The 18,893-nt window shown below is 32.9% G+C and overlaps 1 protein-coding gene and 1 long non-coding RNA gene across 13 annotated transcripts in view; one reads left to right on the forward strand and one right to left on the reverse strand.

The window, feature by feature from the left end:
* The window catches only part of def8 (differentially expressed in FDCP 8 homolog), a 219,163-nt gene that overhangs the window by 133,760 nt on the left and 66,510 nt on the right, over positions 1–18,893 (forward strand). The window lies entirely within an intron of this gene.
* On the reverse strand, positions 17,103–18,547 carry LOC137022645 (uncharacterized). The gene is made up of 3 exons (XR_010895416.1): positions 18,523–18,547; positions 17,401–17,477; positions 17,103–17,250 (listed from the first exon to the last, which is right to left on the reverse strand). It is a non-coding gene; the product is annotated as an uncharacterized lncRNA (long non-coding RNA).

Here is an 18,893-nt window from a genome sequence, read left to right on the forward strand (position 1 = left end):
TCTCGTCGCTTCATAACATTATGATTGAACCACTGTAGTCACATGAACTGTTTTAAATATGTTTTGAGTACCTTTATGGATCTTGAGAGGTTCGGTCACTTTGCTGGCACTGAGCCATTGGATTTCATCAAAAATATCTTAATTTGTGTTCTGAAGATGAATGAAGGTCTTACGGGTGTGGAACGGCATGAGGGTGAGTAATTAATGACATTATTTTCATTTTTGGGTGAACTAACCCTTTAATGTGTTGCTTTTCAAATGTATACTTAATTTAAACGTTTCACCATGTTTGCTATACTTTGCATATTAAAAGATGCAATTTTTTGTTTGTGTCAGGCAGAAATGTCAAGTAAAGAGAGGACACAAAAATACAGGGAAAGACTCAATTCAATTATTTTTTCTTTTCTGTATCTTTTATGTGTCTCTCCACATCTCTATCATTTTCTCATGTCTTGAAGGAGGAAGGGAGTGCACACTGAATGCCTTGAGTTTTCCTCTTTGTTTCTTCTCTTTATACCTTTTCAGCTTCCACTGATGTTTAAAGATCCCATGTGAATCTATTATTATCCCATGGGTATCCGTTTTTACTAATACTATAATAGGCTATGAATTTTCAATCTAAAACATTCGGCTAAGTGTAAATTGATATTTTTTTACTGTTTAAAAGTTATAACACACACACTGTCCTCTAATTTTAAAATGTTCATGTTGAAGTTTCTTGACATGAGATGGAGTTTGATTTACTCATATTTCATAAATAAAATCTTAAAAGTTTTAAAATGATGATAGTAAGTTTCATGATTTTTAGTCCTATTAATGTTAATTGAATGATGAATGCATATAAAATACACTTTTTTTCAGTTCGTCATATAGTGTGACACTATATCATTTGGTGTGACAATCAGAATTGTGACAATAAAATTATTTTTTTTTTGTAATAAATCATAAAAAAGTCAATGGAGCAAAAGTGAAATAGTATCAGCAAGAGTCACAGGCACTTTGTTAGATTTATAACAGAGTTTGTCAGAATTAATTTAAAATATCTGGAAAGGCTGAAGAGGTATGTCTTACTTTACATGATGATTTAAAAAATAATACAAAATATATTGGATCTGCACCAAAAAAAATTTCAATCTGAAGATAGTAATGATAAAGGTTTATGGTGAAGTTAGTTACGTAGGGAGAGTATATCTCATTTTCATTTTATATAGAATAACTTTTATGTCACACCATATGACAATTTTAGGCACAAATGCAACAAATTTGTGAATAAATCCAATTTCCAATACAAAATCTAAAAAAACACAACTATTTTTGGAAATTCAAGAGTCAGTACAACACAACTCAATATTTTTTATGCCTAATATTTGAAGTTTAAAAAAAAAAATGTTTTTCAGGCTTATATGTCAACCACCCACATAGACTTTTTTTTTTCTTTTTTTTTCTGTATAATCAGTCCCCGTACCGTAGTAAACGTTTTCATTTTTATATTTTCAAAAATATCATTTAGTATAATTTTAAAAGGTGTTTTGCAATTGGGGGATACATTTTGGTAGTTAAAAATAAAAAAATCTAAAAACATTTTGCTTTTAGTTTATACTGAAATCTAAAAATCTCTCACTGACTCTCTCTCACACACACACTTTTCAAAAGTGAAAAACATTCTGTTCTTTGAATGAAGATTGTAATAAATAAAAGTATTTTATATAAAAGTAAATGTTAATAATAACAGTTACTAAGCCAAAATGTCCTCCTTCTTGATTCCTCCTTAACATTAAAGGTGCTCTAAGCGTTGTCAAGCGTTTTTAGGACAAAAATATTTTTGTCACATACAGCAAACATCTCCTCACTATCCGCTAGCTGCCTGTCCCCTGAACACACTGTAAAAAAAACGTGGTCTCTGTAGTCACCACAAGCTCCAAAAACGGCAATAAAAACAAACTGGTGCAGCCTGGACCACGAAACATGCTCCAGCCAATAACCAACAAGACTGATTTTAAATGCGCGTTTATGACTGTTTCAGGAAGCACGGAGGGGAGGGGGAGGAGGAGGAGGAGGAGGAGGAGGAGGAGGAGGGAGGGTCTAGCTAGCCTCTGTTTTGTTTGACAACACTTCGAACGTCAACAGGAAGTTACTCCACCCAGGATCGCTTAGAGCACCTTTAAATGGTTTTCTCATTGTCTCTCCAAGTGACTTGCAACAATGCATGATAGTGTCAGAGACAGAGGGGGAGAGCAATGATCAGTGGGGGTGGATGAAACAATATTTTGTTCAAGCTAACATTTAAAGCATAAATGTAAAAGTTTAAATTACATCTTTTAAAATTAAACAATTGTTCAAATCTTTTTAGTTTTTTTAAAACTAAAAAGACTTTGAAAGGACTTTAAAAGGTTTGCGCGCTGAAATGTGCACGAGATGGAGCGGGACACGGAAAATTAAGTGAGGCCTGGCTATAGTCTACCCGCGGCTTAAGACAACTTTTATTTTCTTTCACACACAGCACAGAGAAACATCTTTCTAATAAACCGACCAAACTACCTGTCAAGTGATAGACGAAACTGACAATGATTTTATATTTTTAAACATATAAAAGGCAATGTGGATAAATATTCACAGCCACGATGTACAGAACACTCTCAAAGATATAGAAGAAAATGAATAAAACCATTTTTTTTTTTTTTTGGATCAATAAACTTTAAAATATATATATATATTATAACTGCAGAAAGGCCACACTGCAGATAGATATACATTTCATTTGTCGGCAAATCAAATTAAATTGGCTAAATTGTCTGTGCGAGCAAGCTTTAACTAATCTACTGTGCAACATTGATGCACCAAAAAAAATAATGATAATAAAAATTTAATTAAAAAATATATATAATTTTTTTTATCAAACATTAATTTACAGAATTGAATTAGAACAGAATATACCGTGAAATCACTTGTAGCTACCCTACCTGATTGAATGCGATCAGGATATTATTCATGCGATCTGCCTGTGTCCGTTTGAGTCTTTCATAGCACGCTACAGTCAGCTCGTTGGCCGGCAGAAGCGCGCCGCAGTGTTTGTCGTTGTTGAGTTCTTGTTGCATCATACCTTATACCTTTTTTTGATCATCTTTTACCATATAAAAGTGCATCCAATTGTACACTTGATCCCAGACATTGCCTAACACATCCCAGACACTGCCGTTAAGATGCTCATCATGCCGGTCACGGATCAGGGAAGTGAAACCTAAATCGGTCACTGGGGTGGTTGGATTTATTCACGCACATTAAAAAATATTTATTAAAAGCTTCTTTCTTTTCACATTTTTTTTATAGTATTAACATAATAGGCTGTATATTAACCTATTGGGAAAGAACCGGTATGTCTATGTAAAATCAGATATTGAGCGCCCCCATATCTCTTCTCATAACACCTCTGCGACGATTCGACTGTGAGATTGGTAGTCGAATCAGGCTCCTCCTATCGAAGATTCGAATCGTCGACTATTCAGGGTCACCCCTAGTATTTAGCATTAGTATTTAATTATAAATATAACTATAATAATTAGAAAATAATATTTAAACCTTGTATGACAAAATGTGGGGTTTCCTGTTAACATGCAAGCAGTATGTCTATAAATAATTAGAACGGTCTAAGGATTTATCAAATATTATATTATCAGGATAAAAATGTATTTAATATGAACTATGTGCCTCTTATGCATCCACTGTGGGGAAAAAAAAAAACTACACTTTTGTACGCTGGAGAAAACATATTAATTATGTGTTTCCCTCAAAGTTCTTTAGAAAGAGGAATTATTTTTCCTATAGTTACCCTGAATAGGATTGAGTGAAATTACTTGGCGCTAAACATGTCTGTTTCATACTGGATGCCGGAGGGCGCCCTTGAGTAGATACTCCAAATAATGCAAATATACGCGATATAACAAACGCTGTTCCAGGAAATCCCCAGTGGGCATCATGCTATCGCTGTGACTGAATAAAAAGAAGGTATAAATGCTTAGATTGATTAAACATGAATAAAATAAACAGACGACTGCAACAATATATGGTTTATATGTTTTCTTCAAGCCTTCTCAGGTATTTCCGTAATAATAAAGTATATTTATAATCCAGTGCTAATAAAAATGCTATTTCAAACACTCAACTGATGTTATGAAGTGAGTTTGGAGTAAAAACACATTAAATGTTGTCTTTTGTTATAGTTCATAAAGGCTTCTCATTTTTGGAAAGTTTGTATATTTGACGTTGTGTTTTCTAATGCAGTGCTCTCAGATGGAGCGTCATTTATTACTGATCACAGAGCAGCTCTTCACTAACACGCTGTGTACATATTTATATCATTAAAAATCGCAGCCTTTGCGTTGTCATAATTGCACTAAGCCAAATCGCGATTTCGATTCAATTACGATTAATCGTGCAGCCCTACTCACAAGCAATCTCTCACATTGTGTAAAATTTTCAATAATTCAATATGAAAATCACCAAGCATTTTCACAGAGCAACAATGATTTCATTCAGACCCTGTGATGCCTCAGGTTAGTTCTATAAAAGGCACTTGACTCTATTTTAAAATTAAATGATTCTAAATATAAATAATATCAAATATGTTGCTAAAAAATATTTAAACAATTGAAATATAGGCTAAATTTTATATATAATATATATATATATATATATATATATATATATATATATATATATATATATATATATATATATATATATATAATGTATCTCAGTACAGTCCAAAAGTTTGGAACCACTAAGATTTTTTATGTTTTTAAAATAAGTTTTGTCTGCTCACCAAGGCTACATTTATTTAATTAAAAATACAGTAAAAAAAAACAATAATATATTGTGAAATATTATTACAATTTAAAATAACTGTGTACTATTTAAATATATTTGACAAAGTAATTTATTCCTGTGATGCAAAGCTGAATTTTCAGCATCATTACTCCAGTCTTCAGTGTCACATGATCCTTCAGAAATCATTCTAATATGCTGATTTGCATGATTTCTGAAGGATCATGTGACACTGAAGACTGGAGTAATGATGCTGAAAATTCAGCTTTGCCATCACAGGAATAAATTACTTTGTGAAATATATTCAAATAGAAAACAGTTATTTTAAATTAAAATAATATTTCACAATATTACTGTTTTTACTGTATTTTTAATTAAATAAATGTAGCCTTCACTGTAAAAAAACTAAATGTGCTTTTAATATACTATCTCTGTATTTAAAAAAATGTATTTAGATACCACTTATAGTACATTTGAGCCCATAGTGTACTACAAGTGGTAATTAAATATAAAGGTCATCCAGGTGAAAGTTGGAAATTTCCATCAAGCAGGCTGAGATGCGAGCAGCTACTGGTTGATCATCTGGCTGGAATGAAAATTAGAGATGTGTGTCTGGATAGCAGTGATAGGAAAAGCTATGTTTCTGAATGATTCTAGTTACAAATATAGCTGCAAGCAGCAATTATGGGGCCAAGCACAAAAACAGCACAAGAAGCCAAGCAACATGGCTGTGAGCATCAGACCAACAGCAGCAGTGAGCAATTAAATACCTATTAAGATCATTTTAGGTAAAAGAGCTGAAAAATGATCAAAAATGAGGATTTACTGGTTCATCCCTTTCGACCAATAGGTGGCGCTGTGACCAAATTAATGTGGTATGGTCAGAGTAAGGTGACAATGACACTTGCAAAGTTTGGTGTCAATATGTCAAAGCATTGCAGAGATACAGCTTCAAGAGTCGTTTTTGCATCATTCCTCAGATTTGTTGCTCCGGTGTACGAAAACGGTTTTACATATCGACTTGAAATCCATATCTTTTTGTCGGCATGGTCTGAAGATGACACAGTTCAATTTTGGTGAAAATCGTAAAGATACGCTAATGCGTTCATAAAATACAGCATTTTAGCACAAAATTCAAAATGGCCGACGGCCAAAATGTGTGATATTGGAAAATTGGATATCATTCGACTTGGCATGACTCCCCGAATCCAACGAGATCCAACGAGACTCCCCGAATCCAAATTTATGATTTTTGGACAAACCCATCAGAAGTTATAAGCAAAAAAAAATCTCTGCACCACTAGGTGGCACTGCGCCGAAACTCTGCATGTTGCCTCAGGTCATGCTTGTGATGACAGGTACCAAGTTTGGTCTGAATATGATAAAGCGTTGCGGAGATACAGACTTATGTCTATTTTCGCAAGCACTACATACAATTTGTTCGAGCGTTTATCGAAAACGGTTTGACGAATCAACTAGATTCTAATAACTTTTTGTCAGCACTGCCTGAAGATGATCTGGTTCAATTTTCGTGCAAATCGGAGTAACTGCCTAGGAGGAGTTCGAAAAAGTAAGTTTTTCAGAAAATTCAAAATGGCTGAAAACTTTTCATGACGGAAAATGACGTCATAGGGTGCATTCAATTCGTCTTGAGCCAAGGAATAAGAAGAAAATGTTTTTGTTTCTAGCCTTTATGTTTCAAAAGTTATTAACATAAGTGCAACTTTGGACAGCTGGTGGCGCTAGAGAGATTGAGTTAGAGACTCCAAATTTGCTATGGACATAGCTCAGACTGTCCTCTAACTGTGTGCCAAATTTCATAACTTTCCCTCAAGCGGTTCTATGGGCTTTCATAGACTTCAAGAGCGGAAGAAGAAGAAGAAGAAGAATTAAAAAAAAAAAAAAAAAAAAAGAACGCCAACAATATCAATAGGTGCCTCCGCACCTTCGGTGCTTGGCCCCTAATAAGCGTACGGAACGCCAACAATAACAATAGGTGCCTAAGCACCTTCGGTGCTTGGTTCCTAATTACAACAAAAAATACTGTACAGAACAGCAGCATGAAAAGATGTAAACAAAGAATTTGTTGTATAAGAATAGTACACTTTCCACACCTGGACTGCAATGCTGCTGTAGATCTCCAGTCTTTCCACATGACCTGAAATCATAAAGAAATAAAAATTAGTTGGCTATTACATTAATTCAAACATGCCAGCATATGTTTTTCTGAGACCATGCAAATCCTCAACCTTCTTTGATCTGGAATTTTTATATCCAACTATCCAATGTATCTTATGATTCAGTATTGACAATTTACTCAGGTCATGTAATATTTTTTTCTATTATTAGTATTTATTATAACACTAATATATGCATACTACTCGTGTTTGCAAGCAGATGCGCTCAGAATATTTAATTTATAATGTTGTTCATATTGTACTCTCATCTGCTTTCATGTAACGTTTAACTTGGACCTATAGTATGAGTTGTACAGGCTGCAGAGTGGCAGTTAGCCACATTAATCGTTCAGTGTATCAAAAGAGATTGAAAAAATGGCGGTACTATCACATCTAAACGAAGATGTAAACACTTGAATGGACTTTATAAATAACTAATCTTTCTTGGTTTAAAACAGATGGAAAATTGAAAGATACCTGCTGCAGTTTTGCTTTCAACGGCAGTTACCTTACGTTATGTGTCTGAACACCGTTTAGAAATACTAACATTAGCTTTTTCAAAACTATAAACAATATAAATGTGTAGCCACACGATATAAAATATCACACACATGTAGAATTTAACTCTTACCTCAGCCAGTGATCGGTTTGTATGATGTCCGCTGTGGTCTTCTAGCTTGAAAGGATGTGTTAGTTTTTCGTTTTTCCTCCCACTGTTCCGAAGGATGGACAGACGGATGTGTTCAAATAAATTCTCCTGCCCACGACGACTGCTCTTTACGATTGCTTTACACTACTGTTAATCTCACGACCCACAAGCATAGCCTGCCCTGAAATAAATTCAAATTACCCGCGACGCTCGCCCTTCCATCACTGTACTCTGACCGGGAACTGTTGTGGGCGGGACTAACGGAAAAGTAATCGGTGACAAATTTGAATCTGCATCGCACACACACACATGCACACACAAAGCTACGCATTTGCAGCTCGATTTGGAAAAACATAAAATGTACATATCAATTATAGATGTGTTCAGGAAATTTAGAGGAGAATAAGTCAAGGCCAATCAGCAGTTTCAAAATAAGCATATGTGCAAGTTGAGGTTAAAATATTAGTAAAATAAACAATGCATAATATATAGAAGGCCTACACACCGTATGTACCAACACTATAATTGAACCTTAAAAAACTAACTTTCACCAACACATTATCTTAAATGGAAGAGGAAAAAATATGTTGAATGGCTGTTGATTTCTGTAGTTCTACATTTGTTCCTTTTTTTCTATTTTTACAGAAAAAATCTATGTAAATTTACATATTTTTCTGTAAAAATACAGAACATTTCTTTTAAAAAAAACAGAAATTTAATGTAATACTAAAATACATGCAATTCCCTGTAAATTTAATATTGGAAAATTAAATTACAGCAAATATCTGTAAAACAACATGCATTTTCAACATGCAACATGCAGTGTATAATGACAAAACGGGAAAAATCTGTAAAAAAAAATACAGACCATTACCTGTAAATTTACATTTATTTTTAACAGTGTCGGTGAGCAGACGACACTTCTTTTAAAAACATTAAAAATCTTAGTGGTTCCAAACTTTTGGACTGTACTGTATATATATATATATATATATATATATATATATATATATATATATATATATATATATATATATATATATATATATATATATATATATATATATATATATAAACTTACATTTTCAGAGAGCCAAAGTAGGTCCTTTTGCAATGATAATAAACAAGTAGGATATGGTATTAATAAGATGTTATTAAAGCACTAATAAAATAAAATCATTCATAAAACACCCCCAGATCCTCCCAGAAATAAACTCCAGTGTGAATGAGAGATGGGAGGGTGGAGTCAGACAGATGAATCTCTGTCACAGTGTATGTTAAGACAGCTAACTCCATTCCAGAGGGAATGTTTTTGTACAAAATCTATTTCAAAGCACAATCTTAAAAGTTTAAAAGTAGTCTTTTAAATTAAATCTTTAAAGATTTAATAAAAATCAAATATTCTTCTTAGAAGTCTACAGTATCAGGATAACATCTGATGCCAGTAGTAGAAATAATTTTGCTTAAATTTAACCTAAAGTATCATTTTTATTAAACATCTGTTCAAAAACCTGTACATAGTCATCTTAAATCTTATTTCTCAAAGATTCAAGCAGAAGGGTTTGGGTTAAGTTTTTTTTTTTTTGAGAAAACAGCACGTTAAAAACACCATGTTGACTAGAAATATTTAATTTGATTTGATTAAAAAAAAAATCAAACATGAAGGTGTCTGTGTGTTTGACGACTCACAGATGAAGCTCACATGTCCCCATAAAAATGAGTTTCAAAGATCTTTGCTCCACATTCTATACCGTAAAATGTAATACAGTACATGAACTGAGTAAGAGTAACCTCCATTTTATTAAATTAATTAAATGGTATGAACAAATAGATGCAGAGAACAGTGAGAGTGCAATTTCAACATCACATTACACCTAAATGTGTAGAAAACATTGATTTCCGGACAAAATGGAATGGGTAAAACGGTAATACAATTACAGACGAAAGAAGAATGGAGATGTTAAAACACTGTGTTTCAAAAAAATGTGAATATAATCAAAGAAACATAAAATTTATGAGGACAAGAACGGTAGTGCCCCTACACATGCGGATAAAGTCAAGATATTTAAATATTGCAAATTGGTTATTTGAGGTATCCTTACCTGGGGTCAGTCTGGTTTGTGAAAGAGTTAGAGTCATGTGTGTATGTTGTTAGGCATTGTTATTCATAGCCGATATTTGCATGGTTACAGTTATTTCAATGTATTTACGAATACAGTTACAGAGCTTGAAAATTACAGAGAAAATTTTTAAGGACAGAGGACGTCTTGAGTGACAACCTAATCATCTCTTGCTCTCTCTCCTACAGACACCTGACTGTACCTAGGACCTGTAACACTATCATATGATATATGTTAGGGCTGTAACGATATGCGATATATCGACAAATAAAATGCTACCAGTGATCTTGATAGTTTTTATAATGTGACTAAAACCAGTGAAGGAGGTAAAAACACCTATCACAATAAATGAAGAGTCGACTTCCGCATGCAGTATGACACTTTTCTTACATACTTTTTCTTACTAGGCCTCTTGAATTTAGATGTGAGAATTTATTGTGTTCACTTAATTTCTACAAAAGATCATGTTTGAGATGTATCTATAACTTTACTACATTGTGTAACTTTGTTTACCCCCCTCAAACTGGATGAAACCTTTGCTTTCAATGAATGGATATGTTTCAGTGGAAATCACTTCAGGTGCAAACAGACAGACTTACTTGTCATGCTTAATGCAATCCCACATCAAAGAGATGGATAATTGCACTACAAGAACTATAAATTTATTTTCTTTGTAACTGCACCCTTTGAATTTCTGAAAATATCATAACTGTATAAAGTATTCTCATTGATTTGTGTCTTCGCATAATTTCTACATAGAAAATGTTTGGCTTTTTTTTTTTCTGTAGGGACATAAGCAATGTCAGTAAACTATATTCAATATTCAAATTGTTATAACCAGTTGAGACACACTTGTACACTGTCTATCCATGTCATGTTGGTTGCTAAAATCTGCATTCTGGTCTAAAGCGTTACTAAAACCTTTTCAAAAATTGTGTGCAGATATTGTATAATACATGTTGAAAAATACATGTTGAATACAAGTGAAAATGCCATATTCTTTTCTTTGTTTAAAATGAAGCTTCATCTGAATGCTTCTATCGCATGATTATCATGTCTGAAACTTTAAAAAATAAGTACTGTTCCAATACCACTGAGGAAGATAAATTTTGCCTGAAAAGTTTGTCAGAAGAAAAAATAATCTGGTTTAGTTGTATTTTAAAATCACCCCTTTTTCTTAAAAATATTGTATCAAATGTATTTGGTGATTCTCATTTCATCATGTATTAACTTTATATTTATCAGGCCGATAAAAGTATAATTAATTAAGAAATAATAAAAGTACATTTATAAAACAATTAATGGCATTGTGTCAGAACAAACAGCTATGCATATACGTTTGCTTTTAACTTTTTATTCATACTTTAAAGTAAGATTATCTTTAAAAAAACAAAACAAATGTAACAGTATTATTTGATTTTTGGTAAAACTATCTATCATACATATCTTAGTAATGTGTTTTCACCCGTTGTCATAAGCCTTTGGCTACCCTTAATGGTTTCATTGTGTGAGGAACTGTTTGTAATCCCTATTTGTTAAAAAAAAAAACATTGCAGTAAAAATATTTGTCAACATGATTGTTTTGTTTTATAATCTTTTTACTGTATATTTACTAGGAATTGAAACTTTATAGAAATAAGAAAAGTAAATAATATAGATCTATGAAGCTTAAAAATATAAGTTTACATGTGAGTTTTTCTGTTTAAACATATTTAACAGCAAAGATATTTTCAGGCACAGTCTGATGTGGACATTGTCGTGTAGGGGATTTGGCGTTATCTTTGGTTTTTAAGCACAATTAAATATTCTCAAGAGACCTGCTGATCCTGAAGTCCTGACTCTGAAAGACCTCAGATGTGTAGATTCACTCGATTGAAAAATGCTGTTTTGTAAATAACACAGTTGAAATAAATGACTACTTGTAGGGTGTTTAACACCCATGCAAAATTGTTGAGGGTCAAGGACATGTGTCCTGCTAGTGTCATCTCCCCCCAAAGGATGCTCAAGGGGTGGTAACATACAGGCTCAGCACAGAGAAGTGACTGATCTGTAAATCACCTCATCAATCGATATCCTGAGGCCATCATTAAGGATTGTTGAGGTTCCCTCTCTGAAAATGCATAGTGATTTTCTTAAAGATGAAACTTAAGCTAAATAAGAGCAAAGTTGAGTCCTCATTTTTACGGGGACATGTGTGTTTCATCTGTGAGTCGTCAAACACACAGACACCTTCATGTTTGGATATATATATATATTTTTTTTTTTAAATCATATAAAATTAAAGATTTCAATAAGATTTAAGATGACTATATGTAGTGGTTTTTGAACAGATGTTGTTTAATAAAAATTATACTTTAGGTTAAATTTAAGCAAAATTATTTCTACTATTGGCATCAGATGTTATCCTGATACTGTAGACTTCTAAGAAGAATATTTGATTTTTATTAAATCTTTAAAGATTTCATTTAAAAGACTACTTTTAAACTTTTAAGATTGTGCTTTGAAATAAATTTAGTACAAAAACATTCCCTCTGGAATGGAGTTATCCCATCTCTCATTCACACTGGAGTTTATTTCTGGGAGGATCTGGGGTGTTTTATGAATGATTTTATTTTATTAATGCTTTTTGTTTTATTTTTACTTGTTTATTATCATTGCAAAAGGACCTACTTTGGCTCTCTGAAAATGTAATTATATATTATATATTTCAATTGTTTAAATATTTTTAGCAACATATTTGATATTTATATTTAGAATAATTAAATTTTAAAATAGAGACAAGTTCCTTTCATAGAACTAACCTGAGGCATCACAGGGTCTGAATGAAATCATTGTTTCTCTGTGAAAATGCTTGGTGATTTTCATATTGAATTACTGAAAATGTTACACAATGTGAGAGATGGCTTGTGAGACCCATACATTTTTACACATACACTGATAATAAAATGTCAAATGTTTGATTTATTAAGACTTTAAAAATGTAATAAAAAAAAAAAAACTTAAACAACTGTTCAAATTAAATCTTTTAATTTTAAAAGATGTAATTTAAACTTTTACATTTATGCTTTAAATGTTAGCTTGAACAACATATTGTTTCATCCACCCCCACTGACCATTGCTCTCCCCCTCTGTCTCCGACTCCCCCTCTGTCTCTGACACTATCATGCATTGTCGCAAGTCACTTGGAGAGACAATGAGAAAACCATTTAATGTTAAGGAGGAATCAAGAAAGAAGACATTTTGGCTTAGTAACTGTTTGTTATTATTAACGTTGTTAATAATACTTTTATATAAAATACTTTTATTTATTACCATCTTCATTCAAAGAACAGAATGTTTTTCACTTTTGAAAAGTAAGTGTGTGTGTGTGTAGGTGTGTGTGTGTGTGTGTGTGTGTGTGTGTGTGTGTGTGTGTGTGTGTGCTTTTGTTTATATTACATTGTGGGGACCAAATGTCCCCATGATGTAATATAAACCTGAGTTCACCTACATCGTGGGGACCAGCCAGCGGTCCCCACAATGTAAATGGGTTTATAAATCATATAGAATGAGTTTTTGTGAAAAAGTAAAAGTTTGCACAGTTTCCTGTGAGGGTTAGGTTTAGGGGTAGGGGCAGGGTAGGGGGATAGAATGTACAGTTTGTTCAGTGTAAAATGCATTGAAGTCTATGGAAAGTCCCCACAATTCACAAAAACAAACATGTGTGTGTGTGTGTGTGTGTGTGTGTGTGTGTGTGTGTGTGTGTGTGTGTGTGTGTGTGAGAGAGAGAAAGAGAGTCAGTGAGAGATTTTTAGATTTCAGTATAAACTAAAAGCAAAATGTTTTTACATTTTTTTTATTTAACTACCAAAATGTATCCCTCATTTGCAAAACACCTTTTAAAATTATACTAAATGATATTTTTGAAAATATAAAAATGAAAACGTTTACTACAGTACATGGGGACAGATTATAGAGAAAAATAAAAAAGTCTATGTAAACCATGGAAACCCCAACATGTCCACACAATAAATTCCTTTTGCATTGCTCTTGTTAAAATGAATATACATTTACTTATATGTCCACATTTAGGGTGTTTTATATTTCAAACTAAAAGTGATTGTTAACCCAACATCATTGCTGGAGGAAAACTTTTTCCATGTTTTTATATTTATATTAGACTGTAATAAACAGTCTCGTTAAATTTAGTAAATTTAATTTTGTTTTTTATTATTCAGCGTGTTATAATCTTTTGGAGATGTGAATGTTTTTAAATTTTTTAAATGTGTGTGTGTGTGTGTGTGTGTGTGTGTGTGTGTGTGTGTGTGTGTGTGTGTGTGTGTGTGTGTGTGTGTGTGTGTGTGTGTGTGTGTGTGTGTGTGTGTGTGTGTGTGTGTGTGTGTGTGTGTGTATGTGTATTCTATTTTATAAAATATACCATGTTTATTCTTTTGTTATTTTGATCTTGCTGTTTCTTCATTAAAATCTTATTTGTGTCGCTTACACAGAGATGAGTCGGAATGCGGATGTCTGTTCAACACGTGACTCTGAAAATTACCCTCAGGACTTCCAATTTGTCAAAGTTCAAAAATCATCAATTTGTTCCACCCCATAAATGACCTACGGGTCAACGATGTAGGTATTTAAAAAATGCCAAGAATCAATGGACATATTCATAACCCATGTCAAAGATCAATCTTGGGGGGAGGGAAAATATCCCAAGGGCTAATATGTCAGGTCAAAGGTCATCCATCAAATTTTTGACAGGTGCCCCAGAATATTAACTACTCCCACAATCCTGTGCTTTCCATTCTGTGACAGTTGAGCTAGAAAAATAAAAATGGCATCCGAAAGTTGCGTTTGCTGGCCAGTTTGTGAGTAAATGTACATTTTTGACCAACATTTTCCACTTTTGATGTCATTTCTAGCGAGAAATCACTACTGTAATAATTAAATATTTGTTTAGGTCTCACCAAAGCTTGCACTATATTGCTGTAGATCATTAAACTGTTACGCTGCCTCAGAAGTCTGTCCGAAATCCATTTCGTGAGGTGCCTTCATGCACAAACACTGACTTAGAGTCATTGCTTGATAAGGCAGTGAGGCAGCAAGTCAGCTATCTAGGTTTTCGGACACAGCCCTAGTGAGAAGTGTTTCCATTCGACACGCACCTCTCAGTTGCAAACCACAAAAAACTTGATGATTAAACTAGTTTTAAATCGGATGAAACAGCCTCAACATTCCCAACAAGACTGATGAGGAAAACAGGAGAAACGTGCCTTGAATGAAGATAGAAGACTTTTAAATCCCAAAATCACCACACTAACACACAAACATTTACCATGAATAAACTGTAGTAAATTACCATGGTTTGTGGAAATGTGGAATATTTATATTGAAAACTATGTTATAGCCATTTATATTGCATTATTTATTTGGTGGGTAGGGGAATATATAATTAATTTCTTCGGGAAGGTGTGTATAGTTTTACCTGTATTTAGGTGTTTTTTATTGACCTATATAACATATCATAATATAATAACATTTCACAGTGGTAGTGAGTAGCCATGTATGGTTTTACCTGTGGTTCTCACTGTGATTATATTTTCATTTAAACCTAATAATTAATAAAATAATTTTTACCAATAAGACCTGTTCCTCAGTGGACTTTTAAAATGACTTTTATAATGGATATAATATTATGGACATCAACCTGAAGAATGAATGAATCAGACACAGGTAATACTCGCTCTGGCGAACTCTCTCTCTCTCTCAATAATACTGTACAAAATACAATGAGCTTCAAAGGAGGGACTCAACACTCCTTTGTTACTAGTTCTAAAGTGACGTTTTAGAATTAGTAACAGAGGCTTGGTCCAACTGTCAACTTGAGATTTGAAGGAAGGAAGTAGTTCTGCACAAAAGAGGGTTTTAAAGACACTCCGTTGTTAGTTACACACTCGTGCCATCAGACTGTTGTATAAACGCTATATATGTACATATATAGTATTTTTATATATATATATATATATATATATATATATATATATATATTATATAATATAGTATTTTATATATATATATATATACATACATATATATATATACATATATACATATACACACACACATATATATATATATATATATATATATATATATATATATATATATATATATATATATAATATATATATATATATGTGTGTGTGTGTATATATATATATATATATATATATATATATATTCAAGTTCAAGTTATTTTATTTATAAAGTGCTTTAAACAAGGTAGAACCTTCCAAAGTGTTGAACAGAATCAAACATACAATAAAATAAACAAAGTAATGAAATATAAAAACACATACTTAAAAAAAAGAAAAAAAAAAAAAAGAAAAGAAAAAAAAAGAAAACCATGTCAATCAGATAGCAAGGTAGTGGAGTATAAAAACTTAACTTAAAAACCAAATCAAACCAAACCAGATTATATAGAGATTTGTATATAAGTAACAACATTTTAAACTCAATACGAAACTCTACACTCTAAAGAAAAATGGTGCTATATAGCACCAAAAATGGTTCTTTGGCTCGTAATCATAGCGGAACCTTTTTTGGTGCTATATAGCACCTATCTTTAAAGGTGCTATATGGCACCTTGTCGTATGGTGCTATATAGAACCATAAGAGGTGCCATATAGTACCAGCATTCTTATTCTTCTATTCTTAAAGTTTTCTAGCACATTTGTCAAATTAGAGGTGCCATATATTGTTTTTTGAGCTAGCAGGGCCTGTTATCATGCCAGGTACTACTGTAGATGAGTCAATATGCTTCTAAATTACACTTTTATGAACGATAATTAATAATTTCTTACCAAATCATGACTTCAAAGATTCAAAATCATGTACTAAATGCTTACTGAAAAACAAAATACATTACACTTTCAAAAGAAATTTATTTCTTTCAGCAGCAAATAAACTCACATTATACTCCCCTTTTATACACATACAAAATAATGCAACAAGCTTGAAATATGTACATTTTTGAAGACAATAGTCCTGTTTTTACATACTGAGTTATGCTCTGAAGTCCTGCAGTTTCTTTTTTGTCCTTCGGGATTTAAAAAAATATATAGAAACTGGAACTTAAACCATAAGAAAGGGAGCAAGAGAGAGTATTGACTCCAAAAGTCTACTCACAGATTGAGTTGTACACTCATTTTACAGTGCCTGGAAGTCCGACTGCATACTTCAATTTCAAAACAACATACTTCAAAAAGGTCAGTGTCTTTTTCAGTCCTTTAGGGCACTGGATTGGATTTGATTCCAAACGCAAAATATACACATAGGAGGAGGCCCAGTGCCATCAAGACGTCCTCACTCTACTCTGTGATTAACTGGCCATCCAACGTGAACAAAATGTGGTCATACTGCATGAGATGATCCTCCCGCAGGCTTTAGGCACTATCTTAGGTGTTGGGATGACAGGAGGGCTGGTCTGAGCATGGCCCTGGAGAAGAGGGGATAATAGCATTAACCATCTTCACATATTTATTTGAAAGGCAAACCTTATAAGCTAAATTATAACAAAATGTGCAATAAGTGTCGTGCTTTGATTAGATTGTGCTTCACACACTGTAGTCAACTGTTCATGGCTCACCTCAATGTCAAACAGCAACCCCAGGTCCACCTTGAACAGTGCAGGCAAGAGGAGAACAGCTGCTTCCAACTGTAGGCCTTTAAACAAAATAACATCATTAGGTTAACATAACATGGGGGATGCTTTTACCCAATACTTTTTTGTTTTGCTTTTTAAACATTCATTACTGTGTGTAAAGCCCAAAGTATACTTCGTATTTTATGCGTATGCTTTTTCTGAACTCAAAACAAATTAAGATCTTTTTGATGAAGTCTGAGAGGTTTCTGTTCCTCCAATGATGAGGGTGAGTAATTAATGACAGAATTTTCATTTTTGGGTAAACTAATCCTTTAAAGGTGATTACCCTTGCACAAATCTGGATATTCATACAACTTCACATTTGTACGAGACATACACTAGAGCTGCAGGATTCTGGATGAAATGAGAATCATGATTTTTTGGTTTCAAATAGAGATCGCAATTCTCCCACGATGCTAAATAGACAACTAAAAATAACATTTATTTTACTAGTTCTAGCAAAATATTAATAGCTGGACTCTAATTGCCGGAAAATGTTTAATTTGAATGAATTATTTTAAAAAAATGGTTTTGAATATATTAATGGCTCATTAATAAATACTTGTTTCACTACTGGATGAATCAGGGTTTAACCTTATCCAATCTATTGAATGAATGATTCAATGACAATGTCACTGGTTGCCACCTAGTGGCTTAACAAGGTAATTTATATACAACAGTTATTTGAAGCACCATGTTAGTTTCGATTTTCTCTATTTTGATCGCTATCTGATGTCCAGTGTTTATATCCTTTTGTCTTATTACTTATGTGATAATTTTAATATTTGTGAAAGAAATCAAATAACCAAATCCTTGAATAAGTACAGTGTGGTTCAAAACTGCTGTTTCTGGATCAGTGGCAGCATGAACACCGAATGTTCCGGTAGGATTTTTGTCAAAGGTTTAACAGACGCAGGCGAATCATTGTCATTAATAAAGTAGGATCGCGTGGGTGTTTGAATCGAGATTGCGACCTTTCTACGATAAATTGTGCAGCTCTAACATATACATACAAAGTAAATCAAAGGGGTTTCGGACAAGCCAGGTTGATGATGTATGTCATACCTAGAAGCAGGGCACAAGCTGATGTTACTGAAGTAAGTTGATTCAAAACTTTAACTCCCTCAATGTCAGCAGATGGTTCATGAAGTTCTCCCCCTCCTTCCAAATAATGAACATTGCCATGGTGAGCTGCTCCTCAATCATCTGTCTGGTTATCCTAATAGTAAACATAAAAAAACCAAATTCGGTCATCTTTTGCTAGCATAACTACAAAATACACAAATTTAGACTTATTTTTCTGAAAATAAACCAAAATAGAATATTCTTACGTTCAACTCAGAAAGTACTCCTTGATGAGGTCTTCAGGACTTTCTCTCAGGTGAATGTTTTCAGCCTGTGATAAAGCAATTGTGATTAATTTTCTTAATTAAAAA

This window comes from Chanodichthys erythropterus, chromosome 7 (assembly GCF_024489055.1).
Source record: "Chanodichthys erythropterus isolate Z2021 chromosome 7, ASM2448905v1, whole genome shotgun sequence".
Taxonomy (NCBI): domain Eukaryota; kingdom Metazoa; phylum Chordata; class Actinopteri; order Cypriniformes; family Xenocyprididae; genus Chanodichthys; species Chanodichthys erythropterus.